This window comes from Pristiophorus japonicus, chromosome 3, assembly GCF_044704955.1.
Source record: "Pristiophorus japonicus isolate sPriJap1 chromosome 3, sPriJap1.hap1, whole genome shotgun sequence".
NCBI classification, from domain to species: domain Eukaryota; kingdom Metazoa; phylum Chordata; class Chondrichthyes; family Pristiophoridae; genus Pristiophorus; species Pristiophorus japonicus.
Genome location: NC_091979.1, coordinates 318,656,152 through 318,672,491, shown reverse-complemented (window position 1 = coordinate 318,672,491; position 16,340 = coordinate 318,656,152). Strand labels below are relative to the sequence as shown.

At 50.4% G+C, this 16,340-nt stretch overlaps 1 long non-coding RNA gene across 1 annotated transcript in view; it reads left to right on the top strand.

The window, feature by feature from the left end:
* Nucleotides 1-3,087, top strand: part of LOC139259602 (uncharacterized) — a 59,169-nt gene extending 56,082 nt beyond the window's left edge. The window contains exon 3 of the long non-coding RNA XR_011592611.1: nt 2,673-3,087. This is a non-coding gene — a long non-coding RNA (uncharacterized lncRNA). The remainder of the gene's footprint in view (nt 1-2,672) is intronic.
* The last annotated feature ends 13,253 nt before the right edge of the window (nt 3,088-16,340 follow it).

Below are 16,340 nucleotides of genomic sequence, written 5' to 3'. Positions count from 1 at the left end.
CAGGAGGGAGAGGAGGGAGAAGTGCCAGTGTTCGAACTACTTGAGGTCGAGGAGCTGCAAGAGGAGGACTCCAGCCTCCTGACATGTGTGTCACCTGTTCGGCCAACATCGCTTTCGGGGTCGGATTTTTTGGGATTCGAATTGGACGACGTGGGAACAAGTGTTGGGAGGTACAGAAGCCGTGCCGGAAAAGCCACCAAGCCACAATCATCCATGATGATGCAACAAGCCGATGAGGATGCAGGACGGGGGGGAGGCATTCCAGGAAATGGTGCAGTTGTCGAGGACGAGTGTCGAGATAGGTCGAGATCTGCTGCAGGCCAGGGCTGGGATAGGTGCCAGCATTGCCACCTTTGCAGAGGAGCATTCTGCCAGTATGTCGCGGCTCATCAGTGCGGTGGAGCGAAACACCGACTCTGTAGAGGCCATGTGCCAATCGATGCTTTCGGGCCATGTCATGCAACCCCCCGATGCCTCACCAACGAGGCCGACAGATCCCAAGGAGCTGGAGTTACCAGTGGATTTCATCTCACCCCCTACATTCTCTCCAAGACGAACATGGCAGCAGGGCTCCACTGCCCTCCTGCACAAAGTCATGGAGCAGAGGCGGTGAGGGGCAGTATGTCATAGAAACATAGAAACATAGAAAATAGGTGCAGGAGTAGGCCATTCAGCCCTTCGAGCCTGCACCACCATTCAATAAGATCATGGCTGATCATTCCCTCGGTACCCCTTTCCTGCTTTCTCTCCATACCTCTTGATCCCTTTAGCCGTAAGGGCTATATCTAACTCCCTCTTGAATATATCCAATGAACTGCCATCAACAACTCTCTGCAGCAGGGAATTTCATAGGTTAATAACTCTCTGAGTGAAGAAGTTCCTCCTCATCTCAGTCCTAAATGGCCTACCTCTTATCCTAAGACTGTGTCCCATGGTTCTGGACTTCCCCAACATCGGGAACATTCTTCCTGCATCTAACCTGTCCAGTCTCGTCAGAATCTCATATATTTCTATGAGATCCCCTCTCATCCTTCTAAACTCCAGTGTATAAAGGCCCAGTCGATCCAGTCTCTCCTCAAATGTCAGTCCAGCCATCCCTGGACTCAGTCTGGTGAACCTTCGCTGCACTCCCTCAATGGCAAGAACGTCCTTCCTCAGATTAGGAGACCAAAACTGAACTCACCAAGGCCCTGTACAACTGCAGTAAGACCTCCCTGCTCCTATACTCAAATCACCTAGCTCTGAAGGCCAACATGCCATTTGCCTTCTTCACCGCCTACTGTACTTGCATGCCAACTTTCAATAACTGATAAACCATGACACCTAGGTCTCATTGCACCTCCCCTTTTCCTAATCTGCTGCCATTCAGATAATATTCTGCCTTCGTGTTTTTTCCCCCAAAGTGGATAACCTCACATTTATCCACATTATACTGCATCTGCCATGCATTTGCCCACTCACCTAACTTGTCCAAATCACCCTGCAGCCTCTTAGTGTCCTCCTCACAGCTCACACCGCCACCCAGTTTAGTGCCATCTGCAAACCTGGAGATGTTACACTCAATTCCTTCATCCCAATCATTAATATATATTGTAAAGAGCTAGGGTCCCAGGACTGAGCCCTGCAGCATTCCACTAGTCACTGCCTCCCATTCCGAAAAGGAACCGTTTATCCCGACTCTCTGCTTCCTGTCTGTCAACCAATTCTCTATCCACGCCAGTACATTATCCCCAATACCATGTGCTTTAATTTTGCACACCAATCTCTTGTCAAAGGCCTTTTGAAAGTCGAAATACACCACATCCACTGGTTCTCCCTTGCCCACTCTGCTAGTTACATCCTCAAAAAATTCCAGAAGATTCGTCAAGCATGATTTCCCTTTCATAAATCCATGCTGACTTGGACCGATCCTGTCACTGCTTTCCAAATGCGCTGCTATTTCATCCTTAATAATTGATTCCAACATTTTTCCCAATACTGATGTCAGGCTACCCAGTCTATAATTACCCGTTTTCTCTCTTCCTCCCTTTTTAAAAAGTAGTGTTACATTAGCTACCCTCCAGTCCATAGGAACTGATCCAGAATCGATAGACTGTTGGAAAATGATCACCAATGCATCCACTATTTCTAGGGCCACTTCCTTAAGTACTCTGGGATGCTAACCTTCAGGCCCTGGGGATTTATTGGCCTTCAATCCCATCAATTTCCCTAACACAATTTACCACCTAATAAGGATATCCTTCAGTTCCTCCTTTCACTAGACACTCAGTCCCCTCGTACTTTCAGAAGGTTATTTGTGTCTTCCTTTGTGAAGACAGAACCAAAGTATTTGTTCAATTGGTCTGCTATTTCGTTGTTCCCCATTATAAATTCACCTGAGTCCGACTGCAAGGGACCTACGTTTGTCTTCACTAATCTTTTTCTCTTCACATATCGAAAGAAGCTTTTGCAGTCATTTTTTTATGTTTCCGGCAAGCTCCCTCTCGTACTCTATTTTCCCCCTCCTAATTAAACCCTTTGTCCTCCTCTGCTGTATTCTAAATTTCTCCCAGTCCTCAGGTATGCTGCCTTTTCTGGCCAATTTGTATGCCTCTTCCTTGGATTTAACACTATCCCTAATTTCCCTTGTTAGCCACGGTTGAGCCACCTTCGCTGTTTGATTTTTACTCCAGACAGGGATATACAATGTACAAGGATGTCGCGGCTCATCAGTGCGGTGGAGCGAAACACCGACTCTGTAGAGGTCATGTGCCAATCGATGGTTTCGGGCCATGTCATGCAACCCCCGAAGCCTCACCAACGAGGCCGACAGATCTCGAGGAGCTGGAGTTGCCAGCGGATTCCATCTCACCCCCTACATTCTCTCCGAGACGAACACGGCAGCAGGGCTCCACAATGTCATGGAGCAGAGGCGGTGAGGGGCAGGGGTGCGTGTTGCCATGGTGAAAGCGGAACCATGAAGAAGGCAATAGGCCTCACATCGAGGGGGGGAAAGAGAGGTGGTGGTAGTGGATGGAGGGTTGGGTGTTGGTGCTGGTGATGTTGGTAACTCTTCATTAAGCTATTGCTGTTGCTTCACATGGTTCGTTTGGATTCTCACTTGACTGGTTTTGGAAATAATGTACAATTTTTGGATTCACTTGCTTGCATGTCCTGTCATTTGCCATGCTGCACTATTCAATACAGACACATTGTTCACCAACTCTTGGCCAGTGTTTCATTTTTATATCATCTGGGGTACGTGCTGAGAAACAGACAGACCTCCTTCAGGTGTACTGGTCTCTGAGCAATATCTTGGCGTCCACATATAATGCGACTCTTTATTGGGTCCTGTCATCAGGCGATCTCGCAACGACAAGGGTGACCAATGCAGGAAGGCTGTCATTGAATGAGAGATATTTGCACCACTTGGAGGGCACACATTAAGACTTACACTTCAGTCCACATTGCCGAGCCCCACCCCTGATATGACATGTTACTCGTTATATCTATTGTCCTGTATTCTATACTTGAGTTCCTGTTGTTCGCAGGTTCACATCCTCCTACCTAACAGAACCTTACATGATCTCATTTTTGCCTAAATAATTTGACATAAGTTCATACCATCTGAACATTCACATGGACTCAATAAATCTGGTCCGCCTGCAATGTTCTAAACACCCTTATAGTACACCTCCATCGAGTCTTCACTGTATCCCGTAGCACATTTCCACTTCCTATACCACACCTGCCCTTCAACAGAGTACTTTTTATTTACATCTGTGAAGTCTTTGTGCAGTTAATTTGCATCTGTGAACTCATTCTGAGGGTGTGATAATGGTGCAGTGTGTGTCTGTTACCCGGGATGTACATTCTGGACCACTCTGAGGGTGTGATAATGGTGCAGTGTGTGTCTGTTACCCGGGATGTGTAGCTCTGGATCACTCTGAGGGTGTGATAATGGTGCAGTGTGTGTCTGTTACCCGGGATGTACATTCTGGACCACTCTGAGGGTGTGATAATGGTGCAGTGTGTGTCTGTTCCCCGGGATGTGTAGCTCTGGATCACTCTGAGGGTGTGATAATGGTGCAGTGTGTGTCTATTACCCGGGATGTGCAGCTCTAGGCCACTCTGAGGGTGTGATAATGGTGCAGTGTGTGTCTGTTCCCCGGGATGTGTAGCTCTAGACCACTCTGAGGGTGTGATAATGGTGCAGTGTGTGTATGTTACCCGGGATGTACACTCTGGACCACTCTGAGAGTGTGATAATGGTGCAGTGTGTGTCTGTTACCTGGGATGTGTAGCTCTGGATCAACTCTGAGGGTGTGATAATGGTGCAGTGTGTCTGTTACCCGGGATGTACACTCTGGATCTCTCTGAGGGTGTGATAATGGTGCAGTGTGTGTATGTTACTCGGGATGTGCTCTCTGGACCACTCTGAGGGTGTGATAATGGTTCAGTGTGTGTCTGTTACCCGGGATGTACACTCTGGACCACTCTGAGGGTGTGATAATGGTGCAGTGTGTATCTGTTCCCCAGGATGTATAGCTCTAGACCACTCTGAGGGTGTGATAATGGTGCAGTGTGTGTATGTTACTCGGGATGTGCTCTCTGGACCACTCTGAGGGTGTGATAATGGTGCAGTATGTGTCTGTTACCCGGGATGTGCAGCTCTGGACCACTCTGAGGGTGTGATAATGGTGCAGTGTGTGTCTGTTCCCCAGGATGTACAGCTCTAGACCACTCTGAGGGTGTGATAATGGTGCAGTGTGTGTCTGTTCCCCGGGATGTGTACTCTGGACCACTCTGAGGGTGTGATAATGGTGCAGTGTGTGTCTGTTCCCCAGGATGTACAGCTCTAGACCACTCTGAGGGTGTGATAATGGTGCAGTGTGTGTCTGTTCCCCGGGATGTGTACTCTGGACCACTCTGAGGGTGTGATAATGGTGCAGTGTGTGTCTGTTACCCGGGATGTACACTCTGGACCACTCTGAGGGTGTGATAATGGTGCAGTGTGTGTCTGTTACCCGGGATGTGCAGCTCTGGACCACTCTGAGGGTGTGATAATGGTGCAGTGTGTGTCTGTTCCCCGGGATGTGTACTCTGGACCACTCTGAGGGTGTGATAATGGTGCAGTGTGTGTATGTTCCCCGGGATGTGCACTCTGGACCACTCTGAGGGTGTGATAATGGTGCAGTGTGTGTCTGTTCCCCGGGATGTACACTCTGGACTATTCTGTGCGATTGTCCCTGCCGCCCGCTCAGAGCACCTTTTTCCCAGCGGTCAGTCTGGTTGGCGGGAGCAGCATGTTAGAGGATCCTAGACCACCACAATCCCATTTTTGGAGCCTCCAGCCTGGGCGGGCAGTAGGAAGTTGCACCGGTGGTACTTCCCTGAAGAAACTCCCGCCCCGCGGGATCTGGGCGGCAGATGGGCTGTACATGAGGAATCACAACAAAATATTTAAGGCAGCACTACCTTGGCGGCTGTGGGTGGTATTGGGCAGCTCATTGATCAAGTTGAGGCCCGATAACTTGCTAATACAGGATTAAATTAATAATTGAAACTATGGGGCTGAATTTGGTCAAGGTCTCCGCTCGCCCAAGTGCCGCCCAAAGTGCCGCCGATGGCCGCCGAGGGACCTCGGCGGGGTTTTCATCGCCGAGGTCCCTCGATGTCGGAGGGTGACAAACCAACGACGTACGCCACCAATCTGGGCGGCAGCGGGTGGGAGTCTCATTCTCAGCGGCAGAGGCACTTGCCTCCCAAGTGCCGCCGAGGATGGAGTTGGGCCCACGGAGGGTCGAAGAGGTCAAAATAAAAATCGTCACCAACAAAAAAAACACATCTGAGGACCTCCAGGTAAGTCCCTGTAAATAAATAATTTATCAACATTCCACTTACCTTTGTTACAGGATCTTGACACTTACCGTTGAGGACAGAGCAGCCTCCACCCAGCGGTCCCCCGCCGTCCTGCCACCGACTCCCGCCCACACCAATCGGGCATCTCGGCGGGCGGGAGTCGACTTACGTGCATCAGCCATCCGCTGACATTGACGGGCACTTCCCGGCGGCTCTCCCTTCCCACCCGCTCCAGGCCACATCGAAAGTGGCACTGGGCGGTTCGAGCAGAGGAATGTTGGCAGCAGTGGGCGGCAGTGGGAGGCAGTGGATGGCAGTGGATGGCAGTGGGCGGCAGTGGATGGCAGTGGGAGGCAGTGGGTGGCAGTGGGCAGCAATGGATGGCAGTGGGTGGCAGTGGGCAGCAGTGGATGGCAATGGGTGGCAGTGGGAGGCAGTGGATGGCAGTGGGTGGCAGTGGGCGGCAGTGGGAGGCAGTGGATGGCAGTGGGTGGCAGTAGGAGGCAGTGGATGGCAGTGGGCAGCAGTGGATGGCAGTGGGTGGCAGTGGGCAGCAGTGGATGGCAGTGGGTTGCAGTGGGCAGCAGTGGATTGCAGTGGATGGCAGTGGGCGGTAGTGGGTGGCAGTGGATGGCAGTGGATGGGAGTGGATGGCAGTGGGTGGCAGTGGGCAGCAGTGGATGGCAGTGGGTGGCAGTGGGCGGCAGTGGATGGCAGTGGGCGGCAGTGGATGGCAGTGGGTGGCAGTGGATGGGAGTGGATGGCAGTGGGTGGCAGTGGGTGGCAGTGGGCAGCAGTGGATGGCAGTGGGTGGCAGTGGGCGGCAGTGGATGACAGCGGATGGCAGTGGGCAGCAGTAGATGGCAGTGGATGGCAGTGGGTGGCAGTGGGCAGCAGTGGATGGCAGTGAGCGGCAGTGGGCGGCAGTGAATGGCAATGGGCAGCAGTGAATGGCAGTGGGCGGCAGTGGATGGCAGTGGGCGGCAGTGGGTGGCAGTGGATGGCAGTGAGTGGCAGTCATTAAAATTGGCCCCCAGATCAAATAATTCTTCTTTAATATGCACATAGATTGGGCTAGCCAAACTGGAAGCAATACGGTGGAGGAGGATTTCCTGGAGTGCATAAGGGATGGTTTTCTAGACCAATATGTCGAGGAACCAACTAGGGGGGAGGCCATCTGAGACTGGGTGTTGTGTAATGAGAGAGGATTAATTAGCAATCTCATTGTGCGAGGCCCCTTGGGGAAGAGTGACCATAATATGGTGGAATTCTGCATTAGGATGGAGAATGAAACAGTTAATTCAGAGACCATGGTCCAGAACTTAAAGAAGGGTAACTTTGAAGGTATGAGGCATGAATTGGCTCAGATAGATTGGCTAATGATAATTAAGGGGTTGACTGTGGATGGGCAATGGCAGACATTTAGAGACCGCATGGATGAATTACAACAATTGTACATTCCTGTCTGGCGTAAAAATAAAAAAGGGAAGGTGGCTCAACCGTGGCTATCTGGGGAAATCAGGGATAGTATTGAAGCCAAGGAAATGGCATACAAATTGGCCAGAAATAGTAGCGAACCCGGGGACTGGGAGAAATTTAGAACTCAGCAGAGGAGGACAAAGGGTTTGATTAGGGCAGGGAAAATGGAGTACGAGAAGAAGCTTGCAGGGAACATTAAGGCGGATTGCAAAAGTTTCTACAGGTATGTAAAGAGAAAAAGGTTAGTAAAGACAAACGTAGGTACCCTGCAGTGAGAATCAGGGGAAGTCATAACGAGGAACAAAGAAATGGCGGACCAATTGAACAAGTACTTTGGTTCAGTATTCACTAAGGAGGACACAAACAACCTTCCGGATATAAAAGGGGTCAGAGGGTCTAGTAAGGAGGAGGAACTGAGGGAAATCTTTATTAGTCGGGAAATTGTGTTGGGGAAATTGATGGGATTGAAGGCCGATAAATCCCCAGGGCCTGATGGACTGCATCCCAGAGTACTTAAGGAGGTGGCCTTGGAAATAGCGGATGCATTGACAGTCATTTTCCAACATTCCATTGACTCTGGATCAGTTCCTATCGAGTGGAGGGTAGCCAATGTAACCCCATTTTTTAAAAAAGGAGGGAGAGAGAAAGCAGGGAATTATAGACCGGTCAGCCTGACCTCAGTAGTGGGTAAAATGATGGAATCAATTATTAAGGATGTCATAGCAGCGCATTTGGAAAATGGTGACATGATAGGTCCAAGTCAGCATGGATTTGTGAAAGGGAGATCATGCTTGACAAACCTTCTGGAATTTTTTGAGGATGTTTCCAGTAAAGTGGACAAAGGAGTACCAGTTGATGTGGTATATTTGGACTTTCAGAAGGCTTTCGACAAGGTCCCACACAGGAGATTAATGTGCAAAGTTAAAGCACATGGGATTGGGGGAAGTGTGCTGACGTGGATTGAGAACTGGGGTGAGGCGAATCTCGCGGTGCACAGCAAATCCGGACCCTCCGTTGCGCTGCCGATACAAGGTACCGCCGGGGACTTCAATGCCAGGCAGATCGTGACATCAGCGAGCGCCCAATCTGCCAAATTCATTCTGGATGTTTAACTTTGCACCTGGACCAGACAGTGACAGGGAGAGGAGGCACACAGCTTCAGGATGCTGGCATCCGCATTAATCACTCGCACCTATCAGCAGGTTAGTTTCTGAGGTCTCTGGTCAGTTTCAGCCAGGGGATCAGTTTGTATGAGTCATTTCAAGGTTCATTTTTATCAGCATTGTTTCACAAAGTGGCTACATTTATTGTTCACAGATTTACACTGCCACATTTGCCACACTGCTACACATGTCACCTCGCCCTCCAGGGTCTACGGCGGAGAGAGCGTAGGCAGCCAGAAATGTGGGAACATGTGCTCACAGGGATGAGGAGGGGCATCAGGGCTCTCACCAGGATGACTTAAACCCCAGAAACCTTTTGCTCATCACATGTCCATCACACCATCACTATGTCCTGCCCTATGACAGCGTCCTCCTGGGCACAAGGGTGAAATAAGGGAGACCACAACATATTGCAAACTCCATTAATAAATTTGCGCGTAAACATATCACACATATCACATTCATTCGAATAACTAATGACCCTTGTGCTGCCATAGTTAAATAGCTGTCATTGTCTACAAGGCGTGAGCTGTGGGTGTGAGTGTTAGTAGGTGGAGATTGTTGGTTGATAAGTGCTAGGAGTCTGGTCCTTTGGGCAGTGTGTGAAGCTTGTGGTACAGATGGTGGTATGTAGCATTTGTTGAAGTATTCAATCACCCTGACCACCTGACTGAGGTGGATCTGCCATCAGCACACCTGTTCCAGACCTCCAACTCCCTCTCCTTGTTGTGCTTCTCCTCGTGAGGCAGCTGCACAGCCAGCAATGCTGAGAATGTGCTGCTGTGGTCAGAGACAAATGAAGGGGAGGCAAATGGGGCAGTCGCCTAGGGCTCAAGCCTAGAGTGGGGCCAAGCCTAGAGTGGGGCTCAAGCCTAGAGTGGGGCCCAAGCCTAGAGTGGGGCCCAAGCCTAGAGTGGGGCCCAAGCCTAGAGTGGGGCCAAGCCTAGAGTGGGGCTCAAGCCTAGAGTGGGGCCCAAGCCTAGAGTGGGGCCCAAGCCTAGAGTGGGGCCCAAGCCTAGAGTGGGGCCCAAGCCTAGAGTGGGGCCCAAGCCTAGAGTGGGGCTCAAGCCTAGAGTGGGGCTCAAGCCTAGAGTGGGGCCCAAGCCTAGAGTGGGGCCCAAGCCTAGAGTGGGGCCCAAGCCTAGAGTGGGGCTCAAGCCTAGAGTGGGGCCCAAGCCTAGAGTGGGGCCCAAGCCTAGAGTGGGGCCCAAGCCGAGAGTGGGGCCCAAGCCGAGAGTGGTGCCCAAGCCTAGAGTGGGGCCCAAGCCTAGAGTGGTGCCCAAGCCTAGAGTGGTGCCCAAGCCTAGAGGGGTGCCCAAGCCTAGAGTGGGGCCCAAGCCTAGAGTGGGGCCCAAGCCTAGAGTGGTGCCCAAGCCGAGAGTGGGCCGAGAGTGGGGCCCAAGCCGAGAGTGGGGCCCAAGCCGAGAGTGGGGCCCAAGCCTAGAGTGGTGCCCAAGCCAAGAGTGGGGCCCAAGCCTAGAGTGGTGCCCAAGCCGAGAGTGGTGCCCAAGCCTAGAGTGGGGCCCAAGCCGAGAGTGGGGCCCAAGCCTAGAGTGGTGCCCAAGCCGAGAGTGGGGCCCAAGCCTAGAGTGGGGCCCAAGCCTAGAGTGGGGCCCAAGCCTAGAGTGGGGCCCAAGCCTAGAGTGGGGCCCAAGCCGAGAGTGGGGCCCAAGCCTAGAGTGGGGCCCAAGCCTAGAGTGGGGCCCAAGCCTAGAGTGGGGCCCAAGCCGAGAGTGGGGCCCAAGCCGAGAGTGGGGCCCAAGCCTAGAGTGGGGCCCAAGCCTAGAGTGGGGCCCAAGCCGAGAGTGGGGCCCAAGCCGAGAGTGGGGCCCAAGCCTAGAGTGGGGCCCAAGCCTAGAGTGGGGCCCAAGCCGAGAGTGGGGCCCAAGCCGAGAGTGGGGCCCAAGCCGAGAGTGGGGCCCAAGCCGAGAGTGGGGCCCAAGCCGAGAGTGGGGCCCATACAGGGTGGGATTAAGGGTAAGGGTAAACAGTATTGAGGTAAGTGACGTAGCAGGAGTGGAGTGAAGCCACGAGGGCTCAGGCGCATGTTATTGTCGACTTGATGTAAACAGCCTCTAGATGCCCTTTTTCTAGAGATGCATTCTACACACAAATCCGGGTTAAAAAAAGGAAAGAACACGAGCTACGCAAGGAGCAAAAGAGACGAGAAGTAGCTAAACTGCTTAAACTAGAACATTTTTTCCAGCTAAAACCTCAAGATCATGAAGATGAAGGCCAAGATGACGCTGTGCAGTTAAGTTCAACAATGAAACCACTCGTGGCACCAGACTCGGAGTTGGGCGAGTTGGAGCTCCAAGTCTAAAAAGTTGAAGAAGATGACAACCAACTGTCACATACTGAGCTGAAAGAGGCGCAACTTACGAGCGACATTGGGCTGTGGGGAGACAATATCTCAGAAGACATGTAAAGCCATTGGGTTGCAAAAGGTAGTGAGGACCACCGAAACTGTGATAAAGACTTCCAAAACTCCGGTGTGATTCATGCCAAGGAAGGATGTCACTGATACTGCTCGAAGTCCTTCTTCACACGTGTGCACCAACTGACAGGGGAACGTGTGGAGTGAATGTGGCTCTGTTAGTTACCTTCAAATGGTAGTGTATACTGCTTTGTTTGCAAGGTCACAGCACGAATAAGAAGCTACTTTACTCATGGGTTTAATGACTAGATGCATGGAGATGAGACGATTTCATCTCACGAAAACAGCCACCAGCACAGAGAAGCCATGGTAGTAATGTGCACTGGACAAGCAGGCACTGGTTTTGTGGATGGTCATATTGTCTTCAAGTTTGAAAATGAATTGCAGTGCTGTCGCAAGGTGCTAGAACGGGCTGTCTGTGTCATAACATTTCTCTGTGAACGAGGTCTTTCATTGCGAGGTGGAGACAAAATCGTTGGGTCTCCAAGAAATGGTAATTATCTGGGTGTGTTGGAGGATCTCGCAAACGACGATGCATTTCTTGCTGAACACATCAAGCAGTTTGCCAACAAAGGCAAGGGGCATACTTCATACTTGTCTTCCACCACTTGTGAAGAACTGATTAGTCTGATGGGTGGCAAAGTACTTGAGACAATTATCCAGGAATTGAAATCAGTGAAGTTCTATTCAGTATCTGTTGATTCAACACCAGATGCCACACACTCAGATCAGCTGACATTTGTTGTCCGCTATGTTCTACCGACTGATCCTGAGGAAAGATTCCTCATGTTGTTGCCGATAATCGGTCATACTGGACAAGAAATAATAGAAATAATAGAAATAACACTGGCCTTTCTGGATGAGAATGGGATTGATGTACAAAATTGCCACAGACAATCTTATGATAATGCTTCAAATACGAGTGGTAAATACATTGGTGTCCAAATTATCATCAAAGAGCAATGCCCATATGCGACGTTTATACCATGCACAGCACACTCACTCAACCTTGTGGGGAAAAACAATGCCGAACGCAGCCCAGTGATCATCAGATTTTTGACATTGTACAAAAGTTGTACACTTTTCTCTCTGCATCAACGTATCGCTGGCGACTGCTTTATGAAAAATGAAAGCCTTTAGGGCTGTCTGTCGTCAAACAGCTTTCTGCTACTCGATGGTCAGCGAGGTATGAAGCAGTGTCAGCCCTGCTCAAAGATTACACTCCCATATGTGAAGTGTTGGAATCCCTGGCAACTGAGGTGAAACAGAAAGTTGAATGCTGAAATGAAGCTCAGTTGATCCTTGACAAACTGGGCGACCTGGATTCAGCGATTCTCATTGTTATTTGGAACACAGTCTTGAAGCGCTTTCACCTGACCAATCTCTCGCTTCAAGAGATCGGCTTGAATCTAAATGTCATGATGTCCTTACTCGGGTCCCTTGTCGATTTTGTCAAGACACGGTGAACAGAGTTTGAGGACTTCGAAGCCCGAGGGATTAAACTGTGGCCAGAATGAGTACAATTCAGCTCCGAGGCACGTTCAGGTATGCAGTCGCCACTATGACGATGGAGACGCTGAAAACATTGTGCTGTCACCCAAGGAGAAATTCAAAACTGAAGTGTTCCTTGTCATCATTGATCAACTAATCAATACCTTGAAACATCACCTTGAAGCACACAAGGAAATCAACTGTAAGTTTGGATTCCTGTCCAAGCTAGCCGCTCTCTCGACTCATGAGATCAAGCAAACCACAGCAAATCTTGCCTGTTCCTATCCCAACAATCTGGAACCTAGGATTGAAAATTAATTCATCCAGTTTTCTAGCTTGGTGGCATCCTCAACAGAGCTTCAACCCTCAAGTTGTGTCAAACAAACTAAGCCATCAGAGCTGAGAATGTACCAATTGCTCAATAGACACGCCCTCACCCAAACCTTTTCTAACACTGAAATAGCTCTTCGGATATACCTGTCGAGGATGGTATCAAATTGCAGTGGTGACCAATCCTTCTCGAAACTAAAACGCATCAAGGATGAGGTCTGGAACCGAATGGGACAAGATTGACTTAATAGTCTTTCAATCGTGAGAATTAAGAGCGAAGTACTGCGAGGACTTGACTTCTCAAAAATCATTGACGAGTTTAGCCGACAAAAATCTAGGAAAAGACCAATGTAATGGTAGTTGCCTCTGTGGAGAAAATAGAATACAAATGACAAATGATGGTCTTCCAATAAAATTGCACAGTCTTATTCGAAATTGTTGTCATTGTCGATTTAGTTTCAAAATGTAAGGATTTGTAAAAATTAAAGCGTTGTTGTTTACTGTTTATACAGGGTTTCATCAAGGTATCGGTTTGATTATTTGGAAACATAAAATATTAAATGGGAGTCGTTATAGTAGCAATGAGAACATAACCTGAGGCGTAGACCTGACCTGACCTTGACCGGATACATACTCAGTGTAGTGTCCTGTGACTTAGCTCACTAATGTCATTTACTGCAGGATGTGAATGGGAGTAGGGGGCCCATGATCAGGATACTAGCCGGGCCCCAAGGCACTCTTAATCCGTCCCTGGCTGCAGTATCAAAGAACCTTCCCTTTAAGTACTGGCAAAAACCTGTGGCAATAATGAGTTGTGATTAGACTGCACCCGATATCCGTCCACCCTGTGAGTGTGACACCACTGAACTAGGCCTTTAAGACTTGATTTAGCGCCCAAATCATTTCTTTGAGCAGTGAGAATGAATTTTGCATGCAATCTAAAGCATTAGCGCCTGGCGCGAAATCTCAGGGGTCGAAATTCGGTTGTACCGCCAGCTGATACCACCTGGGAGAGGCGGCAATGGGGCGTAAATGGCTCGGCGGCAGCGTTAGACGGTGGTGCTGCCTGATGGGAAATTCGGTTCTGCTTCTTCAAGGGTGCAAAGATTTTCCGCCTCGCCGACTATCGCCATGGAAATCCTGACATCAGTACGCGTGCAATGCCTCCTTGGTGCCGGTCTCGCCAAATTCATTTTTCTGCCTCACTTACCGGCTGGCGGGGAACACGCCAAAAAAAGTTACCATTCACAAATCAAGGTAAATCAAGGGGCAGTAATTAAAGGGAGTAGCAGCCGGCCACAGAGGTCGCGGTCAGTGTTGCGTTCTCTCCTCGCAGAGTGTGTAGGTGTTGGCGTGCTGCGACTACTCAGCTTCACAACGAGCATTTCGCAAACATTGGTGGGTTTCAGGTTGGATCCATTTGCAACTACCATATCGCGGCTAACTTCTGCAAATTAATGGGGGCAGTGATGGCACACAACTTCGTCCTGCAGTGAATATTTCCAAGGCACCGGCTATAGAGACAGCTTCAGGCCAATGTGGGTCCATGCCAGAGGAGAGGCCCCAGATGTCAGGGCAAGAGACCGTAGAGACGCAGGGGTTACCGTGTGCATTATTCTTACCTGGATATGTCCGAGGAGCTGTACATAAAAAGACTGCGGTTCCGGAAGGAGGTCGTTACTGAGCTCTACCACCTCCTGCAGACATAACTCGAAGCTGACATTGGCACCAGGACCTCGCTGTCAATAGCAGAGAAAATGACAGTTGCCCTCCAATTCTATGCTACCGGCTCCTTCCAGTCTCCTGTCGGTGATATCTGCAACATCTCGCAGTTTGCAGTACATTGCCGCATTCGCCAGGTGTCTGCACTCTCTGCAGCCGATGAATGGTCTACATAAAGTTCAGTATGTCCAGGGAGAGCCAGGATGAGCGGCCCCATGGCTTTGCCAGGATAGCGGGCTTCCCCGTGATTCAGGGGGCCATTGACAGTATGCATGTGGCATTGAGGGCCCCGCCTCACAATGGAGAGGTGTTCCGCTATCGAAAGGGCTACCACTCCCTCAACGTTCAGCTGGTCTGCGATCACAGGCAGATGATCCTCGCTGTATCAATGCACGCTATCCTGGCAGCTGCCACGATGCCTTCATCCTTCAGGAGCGCAGTGTGTCCTGACTGTTCCAGCTATCGCATGAATGGTGTGGTTGGCTCATCGGCGACAAAGGATATGGTCTCGCCACCTGGCTGATGACACCAGATGCTGAGGCTCTGCCCCGGGTGAGTAGCAGCGGGTCGGGCCTTTTGGAACGTGTTTTTGCCCACAATCCCACCACACCTGCCGAGCAGCGCTCCAACAGCAGTCATATCACAACCAGGACCATTAGAGAGCAAAGTATCAGGTTTCTGTAGCAACGTTTTCACTGCCTTGAGCATTCTGGAGGGGCATTTCAGTACTCACCTGACAGAGTGTCCATCTTCACTGTTGTGTGCTGCATACTGCACAACCTGGCCATCATGTTGGGCTAGCCATTACCAAAAGAGATGGCAGCTCCACCTCAGGAGGACAATGACGATAAGGAGGACGACAAAGTGCTGAGGAGGCAGCCTGACACTGTTGTGGCTGCAAAGACTGCTCGTCAGAGATTCATCGTGCATCGATTCCAGTGAATGACACAAGATGTGCCGAATGGCCAGTCTACTTCACCTGCCGATCTGCTGAAGACATCGCGCCCCACCCGCCCAGCATCTGTGTATATAAATGGCAAGTCAAGAGTGTGACAACAAAAACCACAGTGTGCTGTAAAGAAGCACAAAAGGATGCCATCATCCACAGCAAAGAATAATTGAAATCAGACCACTTGAAACTTTCTCACCCACATCCACGTGCAACTATTTAGATTAATTCATATTCAAACAAGACAGCATCTCTGGCCACGATCACATAATTCTTTAGTGGCTCATCCAAGTGCAACTATTTACATGAGTTCATATTTGAGCAAGGTCACCATCTCTGGCCATTAGCACACACATTTTTAGTAGATCTTTCTTCGTGTTTTTCCACTCATTCGCTTCTCCCCCTCCGACGCCTACTGCTCCTCCTCAATAGGGTCTCAGTGCCCGCAGTAAGGCTTGTAGAAGGACGCTCAATTGACACCGCTGCCACAGCTGATGGCCTAGCAGGACGTGCTGCACCAGTTCGGGCCCATGCAGACTACATCACCGCAGCATGGACAGCAGCACACTGTGGTGGATGGGTTGCAGAGAGCGGCAGGGGCAAGTGCAGAATTATGTCGTCCTGTGAGAGGACATCAAATTGCAAAAGGCCCAACACGCTGCTACTCCCTCAGCATCTGGAGCAACCTGGGTGAGAACAGATTGCTGCCCTGCTTCGGCAACGTGAGGTCCCAGTTGAACTGATGGGGCCGCAGACACGATGGCAGCAGTCAGTGGCTACGTGGCATCAAGTTGGCTCTGCATCAGCATCTGCAGCACATTACAGAGCTGATTGATTCCACCACATACTGACGACATGATAGTATGCAGGTCTACCATAGCATCGACCTGGTGCTCAATCGCTACTGCCACTCAGCCATAGCCCGTCC